The sequence below is a fragment of the Mauremys reevesii genome, linkage group 15 (genome assembly GCF_016161935.1).
Source record: "Mauremys reevesii isolate NIE-2019 linkage group 15, ASM1616193v1, whole genome shotgun sequence".
NCBI classification, from domain to species: Eukaryota; Metazoa; Chordata; order Testudines; family Geoemydidae; genus Mauremys; species Mauremys reevesii.
This window is the reverse complement of record NC_052637.1, coordinates 21,876,330-21,897,892: the sequence shown is the minus strand read 5'-3', so window position 1 is coordinate 21,897,892 and position 21,563 is coordinate 21,876,330.

Sequence of the window (21,563 nt, the reverse complement as noted above, 5' to 3'; positions counted from 1 at the left end):
ATGTGAAATTCTCCTTCCCGCAGCAGAAGCAAACCTGGAACCAAAATGCAAAGCAGCTAATGCTGGTTAAACCACAAGGGTTTCAGAATTCCAGGCAATAACTGAGTTAGCAGGGGTCACTTCCTGCGTAGTGCCACAAGCAAGTGACATGATTGCTTGTAGGGGGCTTTACTCCATTGCTTTCAGCCTGACGCCTTGCTGCTGTTAGTCCATTGAGGTATCTTCCCCTAGCAGAGGGGCTGGGGGTGGAGGGAAGAGAAAGTGGAGCCTTCATGGACTTGGAGTGGGAGGTTTTCCTACACATGGCTGCACGAAGGTGCTTGTGGGAGAAGTGGATGCGCTGAGAGTTAGGGGCAAATACCTGTCAGGAGTCAAGGGAGTCAGCCCAGCTGAGCTGGGAGAGGCCGAGAAGGGTTAGTGCTCTGCCCTGAGTTCAGAGCTAGGGCCTGGGGCCTGGAAAGATCTGACAAGTGAGAAAGCTGTGGAAGGGAAAAACTCCCTGGGGAACAGCCGCAGTCAGGAGACCCTGTGAGACAAGGCTCTGGTTCTGAGCCTGGGTGCTGTCAGGTGTCTGGGTTTCCTGTATCATGAGACCACAGCGATCAGCTGCTTGAGTGAGGTAGGCCCACACCTAGATCTCTGCAGAGTAAATAGCTTTGTAAGCAGCGCTCCCCGAGCTGCATGTTGATCTCTGCTCTGCACTGGGTCTGTGTGGTATCTCTTAGGATCAGCAGCCCTCCCTGCCCGGCTCATCTCACACAACACTGATTATCTCATTGCGGAGCTGACCGCTCCTCAGGGTGCCCTGTACAGCACTGGCTCTCTGGGCTGGGCTGCTGCAACCCCCCACTCCACACACACACACCAGTACAGTGCTTTAACTCTCATCCTGACGCCAGCACGCCCAGGCCTTTAGAGTCACCTGCATCCAGAAATGGGCAGGGGTTTGGACAGGTTCCTCAGATAGGTCGGCTTCCTTGGCCTACTTGCATACACCCTCCAGCCACAGTCCTCTACACCCCTTTAGCTCATCACTGGTCTGTGCTAAGAGAAAGCGCCAGGCCCCAGGGAAATGCCATCCCCTAATGCTGATGGCTGCTGCTGAGGAACACAAAAATAGTCATGCGTGTTCGGTTAAGAATGCCATCCCCCGAGTTCATGTGCATGCAGGGCATGGCGAGGCAGGTCAGGAGCAGGGAGAGGGTTTAAGTTAACCCCCCTTCCTACTCACTCCTCTGTGTCACTGGCTGGTTCTATTGGACCAACACCTCCTACTGCACTTATTTAAAACAAATAAAAGGAAGTTCTTCTTCACACAGCGCACAGTCAACCTGTGGAACTTCTTGCCTGAGGAGATTATGAAGGCTAGGACTATAACAGGGTTTAAAAGAGAACTAGATAAATCCATGGAGGTTAAGTCCATTAATGGCTATTAGCCAGGATGGGTAAGGAATGGTGTCCCTAGCCTCTGTTTGTCAGAGGGTGGAGTTGGATGGCAGGAGAGAGATCACTTGATCATTACCTGTTAGGTTCACTCCCTCTGGAACACCTGACATTGGTCACTGTCGGTAGACAGGACACTGGGCTGGATGGACCTTTGGTCTGACTCAGTATGGCCATTCTTATGTTCACTCTTGGCTTAGCAAATGGGATCAGCCCACTCACCAAACCCACTAGCTGGACCCAGCCAGGAAGAGATACCTGACTGTAGTTTTGGAGCCACTGCCCTGTGCATCAATGTTTCACCACACACATTATTGCCCCAAATGAGAAACAACCCTCCCTGCATTGGCAAAGAGGCCACCCCATGTGACATGTGTCTCCCATTCTCAGCTCAGGGAGGGTCTCAGCCTGCCCCAGCGAGGGCATCTGATCCAAATGCCACACGCTACCTTCGCAGCAGCGTTGCCACTTGATGACTCATTTGATCCCTGTATTCTGCCATCATATCCTCTGGTTCTCGTCCCCTGCCTTCTGGCTGCGTCACTATGCTAGGGACTAGTCCCCAAGGAGACTATGCCAGCTGGACTCAGTCTAAGAACCCAGCACTGCCCATTGTGCCCTGCACCAGGTTGGCACTTAGCTCACCCAACACAGGTTAATTCCTCTTCCAAGTTACCCTCTGTGGCTTTGCTCTAGTCACATACTTTGGTCTTCACTGAGATGCTGAATGCTGACCATGGGTCCTGGTGAGGCACAGGAGATGGGGTTCAGAAATACACACTCTGGTATAAAATGGAAGGGTGCCACTGGTGAAATGAAAGCATGGTCTCAGCCTGGGATAAAGCTCAGCAGCTGCAGGCCAGAGGCCTGGATTCTCCTCAGGAATCCAGGGAACCCTTCCAGCATGGAGAGGGGTCCTGATGGCTTTGCTACTCAAACCGTTGGGATGATGACGCTCCAGGGGGTGACTTGATAGGATGACCAGATAGCAAGGGTGAAAAATCGGGACAGGGAGGTGGGGGTAATAGGCATCTACAGGGCCGGCTCCAGGCACCAGCTGAGCAAGCAGGTGCTTGGGGTGGCTAAGGGGAAGGGGCAGCAAGCTGGGCTCTTCGGCAGCGGGTCCCTCAGTCCCTCTCGGAGGGAAGAACCTGCCGCCTAAGTGCCGCCGAAGAAGAAAGCAACGCGGTGGAGCTGCCGCCGATCGCGATTGCAGCTTTTTTCCCCCCGCTGCTTGGGGGGCGGCAAAAACCCTGGAGCCGGCCCTGGGCATCTATATAAGAAAAAGCCCCAAATATCAGGACTGTTCCTATAAAATCGGGACATCTGGTCGCCCTACAACTTGAGCAGGTTGAAATGTTTTGAAAGAAGAATGTTTTACTCAGCAAATGGCTGTTGTGCCAATGTAGAAATGATCACAGAAGGTTTTTGGTTTTGAATTTTTTTGTTTTTTTGACAAAAGTGGAAAACAATATGTCCTGAGCTGATGGAAAACCAGAATCTCCCTCCTGTGGGATACTCTGATATCTTGGCATTTGTTTTTGTCCGGAATCAGGAGGAAAAGTCAAAATATTGAAAATTTCCATGGAACAAACCATCCAAAACGCATCTGACTCAGAAATGTAGAAACCTTCAACATTTGTCTGCATCCACCTGAGGTGCTGCCATGCCTTGTGGGAGTTGTAGTGCAGGTGCCTCCTGCCCCTTCGCTCTCCCAGAACTTCAGGGAGATCCTTGAAGGGGCTGGATTAACACTAGTCACTGTTAGCAATTGCCTGATGTTCATGAATCCTCCATCCCAACAGGCTGCCTTTTTACAACAAGGCAAACCCTGAAGTCCATACTCTCAGTATAAGACTGGCTGTCTTTATATGAGATCCGCTCCAGTTCTCCCATACAAGCCTCTGGGCTTCATGCAAGAACCCCTGGTGGAAATTGTCTGGTGTGTGTTATGCAGGAGACCAGACAAGATGATTACAATGGCCCCTTCTGGCCTTAAAGTCTGTGACCCTTGGGCATTGCTAGGCCCCTGGGAGGTAACTTTCATGTGCTTCTCAAATGAAGCGTGTGGCGGTGAAACAGTAGGTGAGTCTTTTCCTGCGTGGACACCAGCTGGACATCAGAGTTTGCGAATGACAGGACAGTAGCATGAGGCAGAAAACAAGATGCAGCCGTTTACCTGTAGTAGGATGTACAGTGTCATCCCACAGCCAGCTGGACCTTCCTAATTGGGCTGTGATGACCTTAGGAAAAAGCATTATGCAAAGCAAGCGAGGAGTGTCTGGGAGTGGATTTCCTGGCAGAGGCTGTCAGAGGTTTCATGCACCACAATTTTGTTTTCAGCATTTGTGCCCTTTGGTTCTGTTCATTAAAGGGGCTGTTGACTTAATCCATGACCCTCTCCCTGAATGGGCCAGTCAATTAACACGCTGTCCTTATTTTACCATGGGCTGCAAAAATAAATGGCAGGTCGCTTTGCAATGAGCAGATGTGGAAAATGGAGCGAAACAGAAATGCATCAGCTGACTCTGGGCCAGATGAGGCCTGTCCTTTACAGGGATGGTGTGTGTGTGGAGAGGGCATAACGTGTGTGTGTGTGGGGGGGGGAGAGGGCATAACAAGCCCCACCTCTTTGCATGACCCATGAAGGGACTGGGCAAAGCAGTCCCTGGGATCTGGTGAGTGCAGGGGCTGATCTGTTTCCATATCCCTATGGCGCATGGGGCATCAAGGGTGTCATAGCCCTGCTCCCCATACGCTGGCTGGCTATGCACAGAATACTGAGCTCCATTTGGCCATGGCTGGGGCCTCCCAAGGGAATGCCCTTTACTTGGGACATAGGTAAGAAAAGTGGGAAAATAATGATCCAGGTTAGGACTTTGAACACTGGGAGCCGGGGCATCGGTTCGGCCAGTATTAAAGACAAAGGCAGCACTGGTCTGAGATTTTTTCATCAATATTTTTTTGGGGGGGAGGACAAAAATGTCATTTTCATCAAAATCAAAACATTTTGAAAAACACCTAGATGTTAACAAAATTTCATGTACGCCCCGCTGCCCCCAGCAATGAAGCATTTGGCTACTGTCAAAATGTTCCATTTCGATGTTTTCAGAATGGATTCTCATTTTGAAATGCTTTCTTGAAAACATTTTTTGAAAAGGTTGAAATCTCAAGGAAATATTTTGATTCTATTAAATAAATTCCTGTGACTGGAATATATATCTATTTGAATTTTATTTTGCTGAAATTGTGACATTTCTTGTCTATAGAACAGAAAGAAATTCAAAATTGCAGAATTTCCCACAAAACAGAAAATCTGGCTCCCGTCCATTTCTAGGCAAGGGCCATACGCAAAGCGGAACTCTCGGCCTGGACTGCAACCCCCCCCCACACAAAAAGCTGTTAGTCTTGGCCTTGTTTTAGGCCCATTTGTGCAAGGGACCAGATGCCATCGCTGGGCTCACTCTGGCACTGATGCTAGGGGAAGGGGTCAATATGACCTAATGATGCTGTGATTTCACAGACTGTGAGTGCAAGAACCTTCCATGCTGCCATTCAATGGGAGACAGTGATTTCTCATGCAGAGCCAGACATGCAGCATTGACTTTGGGGGAGGTTAAAGCAAACAGCTGGGCTTTCAGACATGTCCAGCCTTTCTTCTGCAGTATTCAGCTTCTCAGCATAAGCTCCCAGCACCCCAGACCGACCTCTCTAGCACAGCACTCATGCCAGGCCTGCTTTATATGGAGACCTTGATGTGTGAATCCAGTGGGACCAGATGAGTTCCCTGCTCCCCTTCCAGAGCAGCAAAACCAATCAAAGAAACCAGAGACACTTGATCATTTGAATGAAAATGGCAATTGGGAACGATAGATAAGGGCTGATCCAAAGAGGCAACATTATCCAGAGCTCCCTGGGTATGTGTGCAGGCACACTGAGAGGCAGGCACACATGGACATACACACACAGACACACATTCACAGGAGGGCATACACATATGGGTACACACATGCAGACATACATGTGGACATACACACAAGTGCACACATGTACACATGGACTTGTGCACACTTGCAGCTACACACACATACACATGAGTACATACATATACATGTGAAAACAGGGGCACCACATGTGGGCAGGGCACACAAGTATTGGCAGACATGCACATGGGCGCACACACACACACACACACACACACGGACATACACATACACAGACACACATGCTTGGGGCATTCATACATATGAGCAGTGGTCCATGCATGTGGGCACAGACAGGCAGGAGAGCACACGTGGGCACTTGGAGACAGGAGAAAACACACATGTGGGCATGCACGCCCCTGAGCACTCACACACACATGGGCATACACCTACCCATGCAGTCACATACACATGTGCAATCACACAGCCTCACAATCACTCACACATACATATGGGTACTCACAAAGCTTATTCTGTGTATGACTGAATTAAAAACAGACCCTCCCATTTGCTTAGTGAGATTCCAGTAATGACTGTGCCATTCTCCGGACTTTAACAGTGCAGGATCCTGAATGAACCCCCATCCTGCAATAAGTTGGATTGATGTTTTTTCCCCAGCCTAGGAACACTTTGCACAGTGATAAATTGTCTGAAATTGCTCCGAACAAAGGAAAGAAAAGGATGAAAAAAACCCCAAATGCCTATGATTTTCCAAAGCTGGTTGGCTGCTACGAAGCAATCACCTTCTTGTGCCCCTCAGCACCGTCCTGCTGGCATTCTCATAAAAGAGGGCATGGTGGTGGAAGGGAGAAATTGCAGCAGAAAACCTGTTCACCCCAGAGTCCCTGCCTGTTTTAGCAGCCCCAGCATTGGAGGGGGCCAGAGAATTAAAAGAGACAAATAATTTGTTCAAAGGAAACTGCTAAGACCCACCAGGGAAATGGGTCACAATCAGCATCCAACCACCTCTACCTTAGATGCTCAGGCCTCAGAGAGGCAGCCAAACATCTGGGCACACATTCAAAGCCAGCGCTGAGCTGTTCGGGGTCTGCCTGTTGTCAATAGATGTTTGGCTGCATGCGTGTGTTCTTTCTGTGTGCTGCACTGGCTCTGGCCAGATAGCCCATACAGCAGGCTCCGATCAAACTGCTGAACAAGATCACAAAACTTGGTTTAGTAGCAAAGGCACCCAGCCAGGTTTATTACCAATGAAGCACGATGCTGTTGCTCCGGCTCAATGGTTACAGGTACACTAACACATGTATGCCCCTGACAATGGACCAGCTCAGTGAATGGCAGGACTTTCCGTTCCTCCCTAAGCCAGACAGAGACACTCCCTTTGAGGCTTCATTTTATATATAAGTACAAACAAGTTATGTATCCCGCCCTGACGTGGTTAGTTCCTGCCCCCTGAGTTGTTGCCATCCATTGCCTTGTACATGTTGATTCGATCAAAACATCACATTGCCATCCTGACCTTATCTTTAGGATGGGTCAGTGTGACCCTGTTATCTTTGGGGAATGTGTTGGTATTGAGGTGTTCTAGTACCACTCTTCTGGAATGTGTTTGTATGAGTGCTTTGTACCTAGCACTGTGTGTTTCTGCAATATCAGCCCTGTGCTTGCCAGATTCTCTGAGCAGGGCCTGCCTCTAGCTCACAGCCTGATTTTGCTTTATGTCAGCAAAGCTTTGACCACTACTTTAGCCCAGGCCTCAGGCCTCATATTAGGCCTCAGATACAAGGGCTTATGTTTCAGGCCCTCTTCCTACTACACCTGTCAGGGGCATAACATTTGCCACCACTATGACACTTGAGCTGGGATGGAGCAGGGACATTTAAGCCCAGCTCTGATGGTCACACAAGTGGCTTGGGCCTCCGGGGTTGGGGATTGGGGGCGCCTCACTCCTTCTGATGGGCAGGTATTAGCAGCAGGCCCCAGGTGGGGGGTGTTGGGTGGATAGTTGAATAGCTTACTAGCTAAATACAACCTTAAAATGGCTGCCTCACATAATAGCCCCTAAAGCTGCCTGTTCTGTCTGTTCTGCCGCTGTCTGAGCTCAGGCTTGTGCCTGTAACAGGGAAGCCTGGCTTAGCACTGTGGCCCAGTGGTTAGCATGCAAAGCTGGAGCCCCAGGCTCAAGTCCCTGCTCTACCACAGTCTCCTTGTCTCTCTGGGCTGCAGTTCCTTATCTGGACAAAGAGGATAATGCACTGCCCTACTCCCAGGGGCTTGTGAGGGTACAGACGCTGAGCATTGTGAGGTGTCCAATACTCCAGGCAGGGGGCCATATAAGTGTCTAAGAACAACAAGTTAGAAGCAAGCACATGAAAGAGATGCTTCTCTTTGCTTCAGGGGCACCCAGCCATTGCATTTACATGCCTGAACTCCCACTTCTCCCCACTCAGGCACTCACCGATCTGCATTTCAGCAGGGCTGGGGCAAGGAGCCTGCCCCCAAGGAGCTGGTTCTGAAAGAGGCAATGTACTTCACCTCCTGTGGGGGAGGAATGCAATCGCTTCTTGCCTTTGGGGATCCTGTCTCAAGCAGGCTGACAGCTCCCTCGCTGGAGCAGTAAGCGCCGAGGAAATGAGTGTGATTCTTGTTCGGAGTGTGAAAGGGCAGCTGGGAATTCAGCTTCCAGGACGGGGCCATATTGACCAGTGGCCAGTGCCAGGGGAGTCCCAGTAATACCAGGAGCTGGAATAGCATTAAACTTGCCGCCGTGAGGTTCAACAACTAGCAAAGCAGAACAAATTGCAAGGGCCCAGAGAAACGGATCACATGAGCGCTAGGCAGAGAGATGCCAACAATCAGATATCCATTTGTCTAAACTGCCCAACTGTGCCAAGAATTCTCTGTCACTCAGGGGCACCCTGAAATTACCTTCAGACACTGGGGTCAGGTGTTCGCTGACAGGATTAATTCACTCGCTGGCAGAGATGGCCAGTGCCAGGGGCTTTCAACAGGAACAGCAGAGAGCAATTCCTAGCTTGCTTGATCAATTATTTAAGGCAACACAATTGGTGCAGGTGGTGAAGAGAGAAATTAAAGTGCAAAGATGACTAGGTGGAGGAAACAGTGGGGACCTAGCAACAAGAAAGAGGGAGAAACGGAGCCCACGCCCAGGACCTTAATGCTAGAATCTTGCCTCTTAATCCCCCCATGCAATGAAACAAGGATACCACAGATCTGAAAGCACATACAGCAATGCCTCCGTTGTGTGGCTGAAATACACCTGTTCACGCTGTCAGCAGCAAGGTCTGTGATTGACACCTTGGCCCTAGTAATACCCTTTGGCCTGGAAAGAAGGATTTTTTTTAAAGTGGGAGACCATTTTGTTCCTTATCAGTTTATAAGGAGCTTATTACTGTCTTCACAGAGCAAGCCATAAAGTTGCAGTGCTCGCATGGCATCTAGGCTGGACGATCTAAGCATTAATACAGCACTGCTAAGCCCAATGGTGCAAAAATCATGAGTCGGGCCCCCCAAATTGGCTTAAAAATCATGTTTTTTTTTAAAAATAAATAAATCCGGGGGGTTGTTTTATTTGATGTCTGGGTTTTGAGCCTTTAGGTCACATGTGGGACTTGTTCTCCAAATGTGGTGCGGTAAAGATGGGTCATCTCTGGGTGTAGAGAATGGGGCATCCTCTTCATAGATGATGGGGTCCCCATTCTACCATGTGACTTAACCAAAGTGCCTCCTGGGGGCTTCATAGCCCAACCACTCCCCCATCCACTAGGTGCCAAGTTCCCAGTTTTGCTCTTGAGTGTAGAACAACATAGGACGACATAACCAGTAGTACTAGGCTCTGTTTCCCACACGCAGGTCCCTTATGCAATCTCTTCTCTATGAATCAAATATCAATGGAGGCCAAAAACTATTCAGCCTTTTCCTGGTTCCTGAGGAGCTAAAAGGCTAATTAGCAACCTGCGTGGTTGCAGGTCGCAGAGTTATGAGGAGATATGTAATGACACTTAATTGTAATATCCTTGAAATATATTAACACAACTCCTTAAAAGTAATAGGCTCACTAATAGACAGTGAAACCTTCCCCACTCAGCATCAAGGGTCAGTCACTGCCAATTTGGTTTTGCCAAAAGGCTATTGCAACCTTTTATAGGAGGTAAAAAGTTTTTAGTTATATAAATAAAAGAGAATACGCAAGGCTGAGGTTGGGCCGTTAGGCAGTGCAGATGGAAAGGGGAATAAAGACAATCTAGCTATGGCCCAAAACCAAAATGAATACTTTCCCTCGGTTTTCTATAACAAGAATAATATGGGACATGTTCATGAAGGCAGGACAGCTGATGGAAATGAGTTAAGAAATGGAAATTACCACATCTGAGATGGAAGAAATACTTAAAGATCTTAATGCATTTAACACAAGGGAACTGGGTAATTTCCATCCCAGAATACTGAAAGAGATGGCTCATGAGATTGTGAGTCCAGTAGCAAGGATTTTTAATAAATCTGTCTATTTGGGGGTAGCACCATATGATTGGAGAAGAGCTAATGTCATAGCTATATTTAAGAAAGGGGAAAAAATGTGATCTGTGCTATTACAGACCTAGGTTAGTCTGACCTAGGTAGCATGAAAGGCTTTAGAACAAATTGTGCAGGAAATAATAATTCAATTTACGGAGGTAAATGGTAAAAGGGATGTAATGCAACATGCGTTTATTAAAGGTAGATCATGCCAGACCAATCAGATTTCCCTCTTTGAGAAAATAACTGATTTTTTAGATAAGGGAAGTTCAATAGATCTAATATACTTGGATTTCAGTAAAAAGCATTTAACATGGTACCACATGGGAAATTATTAGTTAAATTAGGGAAGATGGGGATTAGTACAAGCCTTGTAAAGTGGATAAGGAATTGGCTAAAGGGAAGAAGATGTGCTGAAAGGTGAGTTATAGGACTGGAGGGAGGTTACTAGTGGAGTTCCACAAGGATCAGTCTTACACAAACACTGGACAATGCAGAGGACACTTGTACCTCCACCTTGTGCCATCCCCATGGATTAATTCCGTGACAGAGGTCTGCCTGGAATCAGAGCAGGTGTGGCAATTTCAGTGCAATCCCACAGGCAGCCACCCTGAAATGGATGCTTACTCCCTGGCGTATTTAGGGTTTAATGAACATTTTAATAACATCGTGCAAAAGGCAGCACTAATGGATGTGGAGAATTGTGGGCTGGGGAGCAGATCCCAGTGGTGGAGAACGTGCTCAGCCGCTAACCACAGGGGAATTGCTTTCCTGGTGCAACACCCCAGTTCAGCACACTTAATCTGCATCATTTGCTGCAGTAGCTGGGAAAATAGCTGAAACATTTATAGAGGAAATTAAAATAGGCAGCAGACCCAGCCTTGTCAATATTTAAAGGGCCAGAGGTGTAACTGTGAAGGTCATCGGTTGGCCAGCCACCTAGAAAATCCCTTTTGAGTCTAACTTCTTTAACATATCTCCAGGAGATGAGGAGAAGGACTTGCACTGTCAGGAGAGCAAAGTAAGGAGGCCTGCTCAGGAAAGCAGGTCTGAGACAGAGCCACCCCACTAGGCACTGGAGAGGAGACTGAGAAAGGGCAACTACCCCCGAACCAAATGACAGCCATGGGAAGCAAGATTGACAGGAAATGCTGGGGTGGCTGCTTGGAGGAGCTCATCACAGGCTGATATGAGTGGGCACTGTCCATGCCCCCTATGGGAGCACAGCGTCCCTTTTTGCTGGTCACTGCAAGGTGTGGCAGGTGGGGTCATGGCTCTTCTTCTTCCTTGGGGTGGGCATGAGCCAGGAGAGCCCTTGCACTGAGATGGCAATTGTGGCTAACTGCAGGGTGTGCAGTGGGAAAGGCTCTTTGCACTGCTTCCCTGCCCACACACACCAGGACCTGCCGATGGCCACAGCCTTAGTGAGCAAGACAGTCTGAAAAGCAGCCAGAGAGGACATGGTGTGTGCCCCCATGAAATTGGCCTCCATGAAGGTGGCCAGTCCAGTCAGTTGTGTGAGCAGAGAGACACCGGACTCCAGGTGCATAATCAGAGAGCTAGAGAGTGAGTTCTTACCTGGAGGTCTCTGGCTTTATCATATGACCTGGTCTTTTCTAGGAACCCAAGGAACAAGAACTCTATGATTTTAGCTTATCTCCACACAGTTAATTTTATCCACCAAGCAAGTAGAAAACTCCCGACAGTGGAAGAAATTGGAGCCCGTTTCCAAGTGGAGCTCTCCCAGTTGCACCAAATTCCCTGGAATACTCTGGCCAGATGCAGCTCCATGGCTATTGGAGCAGAAACAAAACCTTCACTTCCACCACAGTTCTGGCACAATCACAGTCTTGGCATGATTGCTCCCATTGACCCGTTAGCCTCTGCCTCAGGGATACGCTGAGTGACTCATGAGGATGCTTTCTGTGGGGATGTCATTGTAACTTCCACCCACTCCATGTGGTGCTGTGTCCCTCTCTACTGGTGGCTGGGCCACAATGAGAGGTTGATGAGCCTGCAACAGCCTTGGCTAACACCATTGGTCATTTAGACTCAGGCAGTAAAGGCTCATGCTTTGCAGTCCAGAGGTCCCCAGTCCAATTCCAGCAATTTAAAAACCACCCAGCTTGCAGCATCATATCAGCGTATCAAAGACTGAGAACAACAGATGATCACAATATCCTACTCCAGGGGCCATTGATGCAGTGCAGTCTGTGCCTACTTAGACTGTAAAATCTTCTGCTCAGGACCATTTACAGCACCTAGCACGGTGGTGCCCTGATCTTTTATGGGGCCCTCTGGCTACTACCACAACAGATATAATAGCAGTAATTACAGGCTCACATGGAGTCCCCTGTTGTTAAGTGCTGAAGGCTGGAATGTCATTGCCGTGGTAATGCAGTCCAGGAGGTGCTTTGAGTTGTTACATCTGCTCAATGTCTGTGTCTCAGGAAAGCCAATATTAGTAACACAAGCATTGGATGCAGTTTGCTGAAGAGACCTCGGTTTTATTCATAAAAGAACAACCACAGGCACAGTTCGGTGACAAAGGCACTCAGCCAGCTTTATTGTCCTCAAGACAGTCCCAGTGCACTGGCTCCATGGTTACAAGTACACTAACACGAGTGTCCAGTGGTAAGGAGCAGCTCAGTCAGCAGCAGGAATTTCTGCTGGCCCCAAGGCCAAACAAAGGGTTAAGGCGAGGAAATTCCATATTTATAGACTGAGGCAAACAACTTATGTGCCCCTTCATATGTTTCAGGATATCTGCTTGTTATCTGCTTTGTATTACACTCCAGGTGACTAAACATCCTCCTGTCTGGTGTTTGCTCAGAATGTCCTTGGGCTAATCTTTTGGAGTGTGTTCTCACACCTACCCGGTATCCCATTGCTTCTTAGGGGTGCTTGTGCTTCTAGCTACACTAGCAGTACTTTTGCCAGGGTCATATATTGAACTGGGAGCTTGTAAACAGCTACTTTAATACATGACCTGACTTTGGTTCACAGCCCCTGGTTCAGGCCTCAGATCTTATACCTGGTCCTGTACTTCAGGCTCTCTCTCGCCTACATCCCCAATTAATGTTTTTATTAAATAATTCTAAAAAGTTTATATTAGGTTTCTTGAGGTGCATCACTGACAACTTAATGATTTATAATTTAGTGAAATCTCTTATATGAACATAAGCAGAAATCGGGACTGACAGTTAGCAAACAGCATGCCAAGCTCCTGGTGTTTAGATCTTTGCAGTGCACACAATAATACAGGTGTTAACCCTGGGGTCCTGGCCAAATTATAATTTTGGTGACTGCATTCTGCCACCTGAATTCCCCCTGGATAAGATTGTGTTGTAGGTGTTGTTAAATTCTATTCTATTCTTTGTGGTCATCACGATAGTATCTGAGCAGCTTCCAGTCACACATTTGGGGGAGGGATAGCTCAGTGGTTTGAGCATTGGCCTGCTAAACCCAGGGTTGTGAATTCAATCCTTGAAGGGGCCACTTAGGGATCTGGGGCAAAAATTGGTCCTGCTAGTGAAGGCAGGGGGCTGGACTCAATGACCTTTCAAGGTCCCTTCCAGCTCTAGGAGATTGGTATATCTCCAATTATTATTTTTTTTATTTTTTATTATGACTGACATCTGTCATATGGGCTTCATTTTGTCTCTCCTCCTCTCCCCCAGGGTAGAATTGTGTGTGCAGTGGAGATTTTGGGAGGGGGTATCTTTGTATATAAACAATGTCCATGTTGCTCTGGTTGATATCAGAGAAGGCAGGTCTGAGACATGCATCTGGCCTGGAGTGGAAGGTGAGAAGGTTTGGGATGGTCTAGAGTTCCTGGGGGGGTTTGTTCCACAGTCTCAGACCAACCCATGTTAAAGTTCTGCCTCCGGCACTGATTTTACCCTTATGCTAGGGAGTTCCATTGTGCCAGAGGAGCAGTGTTGCCCACCCTGGTCCTCATCCCTGAGCTTTCAGGGATCTTTTAGGTATGGTGGGCTAAGGCCAATGAGCATCTTGAAGATAAGGACTGAAACTTTGAACTTGAATTAATAGAGCTTGTAATAGCTGTCATGTTCCATCCCAGAGGCAGCTGCATTTTAGTGATGCATGGAGTCCTATGTGTGTGAATACCTAGCTATAGCTGCCTAGTTTAGTGCTGTGCATGGGATCCTTTGGGATGAACATAGCGTTGTCATTTTTAAAAAGTGATTATAAAATTAAATCCTGTTTCTAGAAAGTGCCCTGGTGTGTCAACACCTTTCATTGTAGTGACCCTTTCAGGGTAACCCCAGGCTAACTTCTACTTAAAAGTGGGTCTGACAGATGGGCTGCTCTGAACTGGAGAAGGGAATGTCTGGGAGGAGTGAAGCGGTAAGGTAAGTAAATGCAGCAGTTTCTCTTGGTGAGCAGGCTGTCAGAGCGACGAGAGATACCGAAACATGAAGGGTGGGTTACAATAACATACGAGGGCTGTAAAAAAAAAAAAAAGAAAAAGAAAAGCCATGTCAGCCTTGGATGAACACACTGAGTTCAACAGCGGACATCAAATTGACTCAGCTAGTGTCAGGATGTTTCATTAAGAGATGGATAACTTCAAAGGGAGAACTTCTCAATCCATTTATATGAAAGATTCAATTCTAAAGTCACAAGGAGGGTTTAGAGTTGAACGGCTCTGAAATTTACAACCCAGCATCAGTATCTGATTTGTTTCAGCAGTGAGGGCCAAAGGAAGGAGGTAGGATATTTCCAACGTGCATATTAGGACGTCATCCCACAGCCTAGACCCTCCAGACAGACGGCTTATAAGGGAATGCCAGCTGTCATCTGTCTGGTATCATCCTTCTTGTTTAGTCCTGTTCCAAGTGCTTAGTCCAATTGAGCCAATATACTCTTGGCTTGGATCATCTTTTTTGTTGCAGGATTTGGCTCTAGGCACAATCTATACTGCGCTGTGTCATCAGCAATGCCAAGGTCAGAGACTTTGCAGTCTCCAGAGATAGTTTGTCTGAGATGCTCTGGTTCTGAAAGGCAGCAAAAGGCCATTCATTACAAAAGCAGAGCAGAGATGGAAAGTGGAAAATCTCTAGCTTTTTAGGGCTGTCACACATGCTCCTTCTTCACTGTCCTAGCCCCCAGCCCTCTGTGCTTGCTCTTACACCACAGCACAGGCCAGATTTGCAGTGGGTGTAAACCCAGCATAGGGGCAGAGGTAGCTTCCCGATTCAATGGGTGAACAATACTAAACTGCCAAGGGGCCACCAACCACCTGCAGCAGGACCCTTCACACTGGCAACTGGAATCCTTCCCTGAGTGGGACAGTGAGCCCACCTCCCATTCATCCCATAACAGCAGCTCCTTTCCCATGGGACTGGGCCCAGCTCTCCTTTCTTGTCGTTGTGACCTGGTACACGGGTTTGCAGCACCACACCCTCAGGAGACATATGGGGAGATGAATTTGAAAGAAGGGGAGCTGAAGTACGTGATCTGGAAGCAGGGTGGTATATGGAGAAGAGTGAATGCAACAAAGAGAAGATGGAGGGGGAGAAAATTTGCCCAGATGCACAGATCCTCTGGCTGTGTCTACACAGGAAAGTGGCACTGATTTAACTGAATGCCATAAATCCATATAAAGCTCTTTCGAACCCAAGTTAGTGTCCAGAACCCGGGGGAGGGGGGTGCACTGATGGCACTAAATTGGCTCTGACCCAGGGCAGCGGAAACACCCTACACCCAAGGCCCCACTCTCATGCCGCCCTTTCCCCCTGATGCCCCACCCCTGCACAGCTACTTCTCCCTGAGGCGCCACCCCCATGCTGCCCCTCCCCCTGAGGCCCTACCCTCACATCACCCCTTCTCCCCAAGCATAGCCCTCCCACTTTTAAAAGCACCCCCCCATCTAATCCCATTTGGTTAAATCTGTACAACTTTCTCTTGTTGACTAGGTCTAATCCCAGTGTCCAAGAACTGCCCACCTGGGCAAAGGGAACTGGCTTCAGGAGAACCATGCACCTGTAACCGGGGCTGACACACTGGAGCTCTTTATCCTCTGCTAGTGGCCAGAGTGTTATGATTGCTGAGCATGAGCTCATTGGCCTAGTCCTCTAGCTCAAGCAGTGAAACCTCAGGCTTTTAAAGGCAGAGGGCTGGAGTTCAGTCTGCTCAGCCGGGGTTTCTCGCACAGTCAAAGCCTCTCAACATTTGCATTTCTCTCCCCTATGGTGAACACACAGAGCGGGGTGTTTTGTTCTGTTTTGTTAGGAGCCTGGAGACTGCTCAGCACACGTGCTCTATAAATAAATAACAATTTCAGTTGTGCAGCCATGCAGTGCGCTCAGGAGGGTGTTCTTGCATCTGGGGGAGCTCCCAAGAGGCCTGACTGAGGAACAATTCTCAAGAGTTCTGTGGCGTTCCCAAAGTCTTTTCACATAGGGTAGAATTCCCTCCAGGCACCCCCCAGTGCTCACAGGCACCACTAGAGGGGGCTGTGTGGGTGCCATGTCGCGTGGCAGTGTGATATGGTGGGAGCTGAAGACCACGCTTTCCAAACCTGGCTTTTGTACAGTATCAAATCAAAAAATAATATTTGACCCCTCTGCAGAGGTGAAACCAGAAACTGGGGCTCAGTTTGATGGTCACTAGCAACTCCTTACAATGAGCCAAATTCTGCACTGGGACATCACTATTAGTTGTTATTTGTATTGTGGTAGCACAGTGGAACTCCCATCATGGACCAGGCCCCCATCGCGCCAGGCGCTGTACAAACACAGAAGACAGACCCTCCCCCAAAGTGTTTCCAATCTAGATAAAATGACTCGGCATTTCCCATTCACCTGATGTATAAGCCACCATGCCTGAGCCACAGAGAATAAGAGTCTGTTGCAGCCCCTGCTAGGCAGCCTGGCTCAACCTGTAGCCCCTTATGCTTTTTTAATTTTAGCTCTGGAGGTCAACAATTCGATCCCTGTGTGTCAGCCAAGGCAATGGCCATCACATGTACCTCTGTGCACACAGAAGCTGGCACTGCATTTGTATCCTTTGATTGCTCAGACCCTGTCTATGTTAAGGAAATTGTTGCTGATGTAATGAAGTTGTTCCCCTAATGTGGATTGCTGCACATTGCCATGCAGGGCTCATGCCAACCCACTGTGATACAGAGATGAACCCAAGCGCGCAGCACCTGTGTCAGAGCCCCTTGGCACCAGTGCAGAATGCCAGTATGGGAGGTTCACACAGGGATAGCTGCACTGATGCCCATTTCCTTAATGCAAACCTGGCCAGCATTGATTTTTCCATGGCACCTAGAAGGTGAAAAGCATCTGTGATTGGTTTCCATTGACCACTGATATGGTGGAGGAGGAAGCTGTTGAACTGGTCTCATAGATGATAGGCTAGAGAAGAAGTTCCTGGTCCCTAGCTATTGTGGCAGCTCCAAGCCAGGGCAGCCAGTTGCAGGCCCTGAAAAGCCTGCCAGTGACTGGGCCCAGACACACAGCATTCATGTGGCTTCAAGGAGGTGAGTTCCAGCCACAGGAGGACACACAGCCATGCAGCTGCTCTTGGGGGGGAAGGGGGAGGCCAGGGACCATCAGCTTCAAGGTGGCCCCAGAGCCAGGGAGGACGGAGTGACCTCTGCCAGTCTTATGGAGGAGGGGTGTGTGGCAGATAATGCAGCCCCATGTGGTATCTTTGGGGGCTGTATTGCATTAAGTTTATGAATGGTTTCTGTATCACTGTGGGCCGGGGGGAAGGTTAGCACAGCTCCTCCAGGAACCAAAACTGTGTGGGGTGACCTGAATCACTCAGGTTCTGAACCTCTCCAGAGAGGTGCCACCCCCTGGGGAGGCTGGTGCATGCTGGTGCAGACTGGATTTTCCGGAGACCAACAGACGAAGAAAGGGCTAATGGCATAAAAAGGCAGGATTTAAACTGACTCAGGGCCTGCTTTCTGATCCAGCAAATGGACAGGAGGTGCTGTCCAAGCGCCTCAACCCTTGCAGAAAGGTTGGGAAGACTTTGGCCTTGTAGGGCCCCATAAGACGGGTGGGTGACTCCTGGTATGTTTAGTGTGTGTTAAATCTGTTCATTGTTTTATATGTTTTCTCTGTCATGCTTTAACCTTAAGAATAACTGCTTGCTTAGCAATGGCTGTGTGTGAACTTGTAACTTCTGGCAATACACTGGCCACAGCTCTCGAGAGAAAGTGACACACAGGCTCTGGCCATTAGGCAGACTGGCTGGCTGGGGATATCACAGCATAAGACAGGGAGCTGTGCACCTTAAATCCCCCCAGTTAGAAGGGAATGGGACAAGGGTCCCTGCCCAGTGACAGATAACAGCTGGAGATCTGAGACCTGACTGGGCACCCTTGGAGTGGACCATGGGGGGCAGGAGGGTGTTGGATTCAGGTGCAGTTACACTGACACTGCGACAGGGTGCTCCAGCAGGGGGCTGGGGATTTATCCAATCCCACCCCCTGCACCAGTGCATGAAGGATGAGAAGGGAGCAAGCTACAATGTAGCTGATAAATTCAGCCCTTTCCTTGTCCCCAAATTACCTACAAACAGCCTCTGGTTGGATCTGCAACCCCCTCTGCAGTTGGTTGTTCCTGAAATATTCCTCTGAGCCTCTCGGGACTTGCCCCTGGCCATCAGCAGCCATGGCTACAGAGGCTCAGGGCTCCATTTCCCAGATTGTCTACGGCCCAAGGTGGGGATAGAACAAGCTGGGAGCTACTCCCAGAACCCATGAGAAGCCAGAACTCAGAGGCAGAGGGTTTCATTTCACTTTCAGGTTTGGCGGTTGCTGGAGCAGAGAGAGAAGCATCAGAGCCTGGAAGGTCCCCATTCAACTTCCCATCCCTGCCCAACAGGAAGCTTTGAACTTGGTGGTGATTACCGGGTCTCTGTAGGATGTCAGCCCTGCAGAGACCAGCAGTTCAGGAGGCTGAGGAGCAATTCTAGGTCAGGCTACCGAGAGCCAGCCTAATTCTCCATTGGGCTCCAGACTAGGGAGCTTCAAGACCATCCTACTCTCTTAGGGCCTGTAAGAAATCCCATGTCTATTTATTTTGCTTGTGAGTTTTAAGCCAGCCAGTGATTACAGCGCTGCATCCCCCAGTGCAGAATTGAGTCTCAACCCACTGTCTGCTGAGGCAGGAAGGGAGCAGGGTGGTATGGATGTGTTGTAAACCTTGGGAGAGGGAGAGTTTAAGATATTGTTGTTATTTTATTATTCTAGTTATGCCTGTTCTTTCCTTATCTTTTGTTCCCTGGACCTAATAAAGTTCCCCCTGTTGTTGTGTTGTTACTTTGCGGACTGTGATAATTACTTTACTCCTTGTGTACTGGACTACACTTCCAGTATTTGATAGTAAACATTTTCCCAAGGGACAGCACCCTTTGTGTTCCAGGCACTAGGTGGGGTCTCCTTGTGGGGAGGGACCAGGCATCAAGATAAAGAGCCAGTACTCAAATCCCTGAAGTGAGAAGGCTGGGGTTACAGGTTAATTTTATTGGTGAGTGTCCCAGGACTTTCTGGAATAGAGCCCTGGGTAGCTCATGAACTCTTTGTTTTTACTCTGGCTTCTCTCTGTCCATTATGTGTCCTGTCTGGAAGCCATTTAGGTCCCACAACATTACTGCTCCCTGACTGGATGTTGCTAACTTCATAAACAAGGGTGAGCGTGTTCAGCCTGAATAGCATGGGCCCAGATGTGGGCAGAGTTCCCCCTCCCCAAGTCACATATGAAGCCAGATGTGTGCATGAAGAACAGCTCTTCCCTGACCTGTGTGTGAACAATGATCCGTGATTATCCATGGATAAGCGAGCGAAAGGACCCTACTCATATGGGCATGGTAGAAACATTCCCACTGAAGGAGGCACTTCCAATAGCACTGGCCAGCTCTGCTAGTGACTACAACTGGTTGCAAATTTTTGCTGAAAACTTGTTCTTTTAGATTCCTCTTTGCATAGATGCCATTTTTCGATAAAAAAATTATATCTGAAAAATCCCCCCCGCCCTCCCAGCTGAAGGTTCAATGCTTGGTTTCATATGACAAGTAGAGCTGGAGGAAATTTTCAACTTAATGTTTTTGTTGAAAAGCACAGATTCAAGCTTACCAAAACATTCTGCACTTTGGGATAGATTCCACAAAGTCGGGGTGGGGGGAACCCAACCCCCCCCAACCCCAAAAGCATTTAAGAAAAAAAAAGGTTCATTTTAACAGTTTGAAAATTATAAGTTTTGATTTTTCAATTTGAGGCACCTTTTCATTCCAAAATGTACTTTGGTTTTATTAAATAAACTATTTAAAATATTAAAAAACCTTGAAAATGAAATGAAATGCGTTGTTCAACCTGAACCATTTTTTTTCCTTTTAAGTTTTCGATCAGCAAGCGAACTGAAAAATCAGTTATTCTTCCAACTTTAGTAACAAGACCTTGGAAAAACTGCAGATGTGTCTTTCAATTTCCTTATCAGCAGAATTTCACTCTGTCTGAGCACACCCAAGGCAGGTTTGACTATGTATGGTAGAATGAGCCCCAGGAAATAACATTTGTTCTACCTTCAGTCACTTCTTTTTCCAACGTGGTGTTTTTTGTGGTGCAGAATGGAGGCAGCTGCTCTCTGTAGCTGTCAGGGCTGAGAATAAAGTCAGGCATGTTTTCTGCTGTGTCTCACATTTTTTCTTTGATGCAGAGTATATGGGTTTTTTTTTCAGACACTTAGACCAAAGGCAGATGACAACGTGCAACAAAGAAGCAGTAGCAGCCTGCATATCTAGCAGCAAAGCAACAGAAGGATTGTCAGCTGCCTTCGGAGAACGAGCCTTGACTGTCTGAGAAGCCGAGTGTGTATTGCCGTGTGATAAAAGGTGGACCAGCAGTTGTTCCCCTGTTCTTACAATTACCTGTTGCTGTTATTATTACACATACAGGGGTGAAATACACAAGTACATGCTTCTACCGGCATGCAGCCTTCAGGCCTAGCATGTATCTCAGAGCCTAGCCAGCCTGCAAGGTGGTGGTGTTATTAAGGACCTGCACTTGTGTCCTAGGGATAATTCCTCAGGGGGAGCAAGGGACTGGGATCTGCTGGACAGAACAGAGGCTGAGAGTAGTTGAGGGGTTCATAGTCAGGTTCCAGGGCAGGGTCGATACCAAAGTCAAAGTCAGGAGGCAAAGTCCAAATCAAGCCAAGGTAAAAGCCAGGAATTCAGGAGCAAGGTGCAGAAACAGTCATGGCAGTTACAGGAGAGCTACACTGTTGCCTTGACACTTCCTGGAAGGCCCCTGGGGTTTATATAGGTCAGGGAGCCAATCAGGAGCCATGAGGCCGCTGGCTGTCAAACCTTTTGTAGTGGAACTTCCCCTGGGCTGTGTTCACAGCAGGCCATTGGGAAATGGAGAGCAAGCTGGTTACTGATGCTGGGCGGGCAGCCTGGACCTGCCAACTACCTGGTAGTGCTACAAGTCTAGGTTCTAGCTAATTCAGGGCAAGCTACATGTTAATGGCTGAGTTGTACCATATATATAAGAATGGCCATGCTGGGTGAAGCCAATGATCCATCTAGCCTTGTCTTCTGACCATGCACAGTGAAAGAGAATGAACAGAAGAGGCAACTTCAAGCGATCCATCCCCTGTT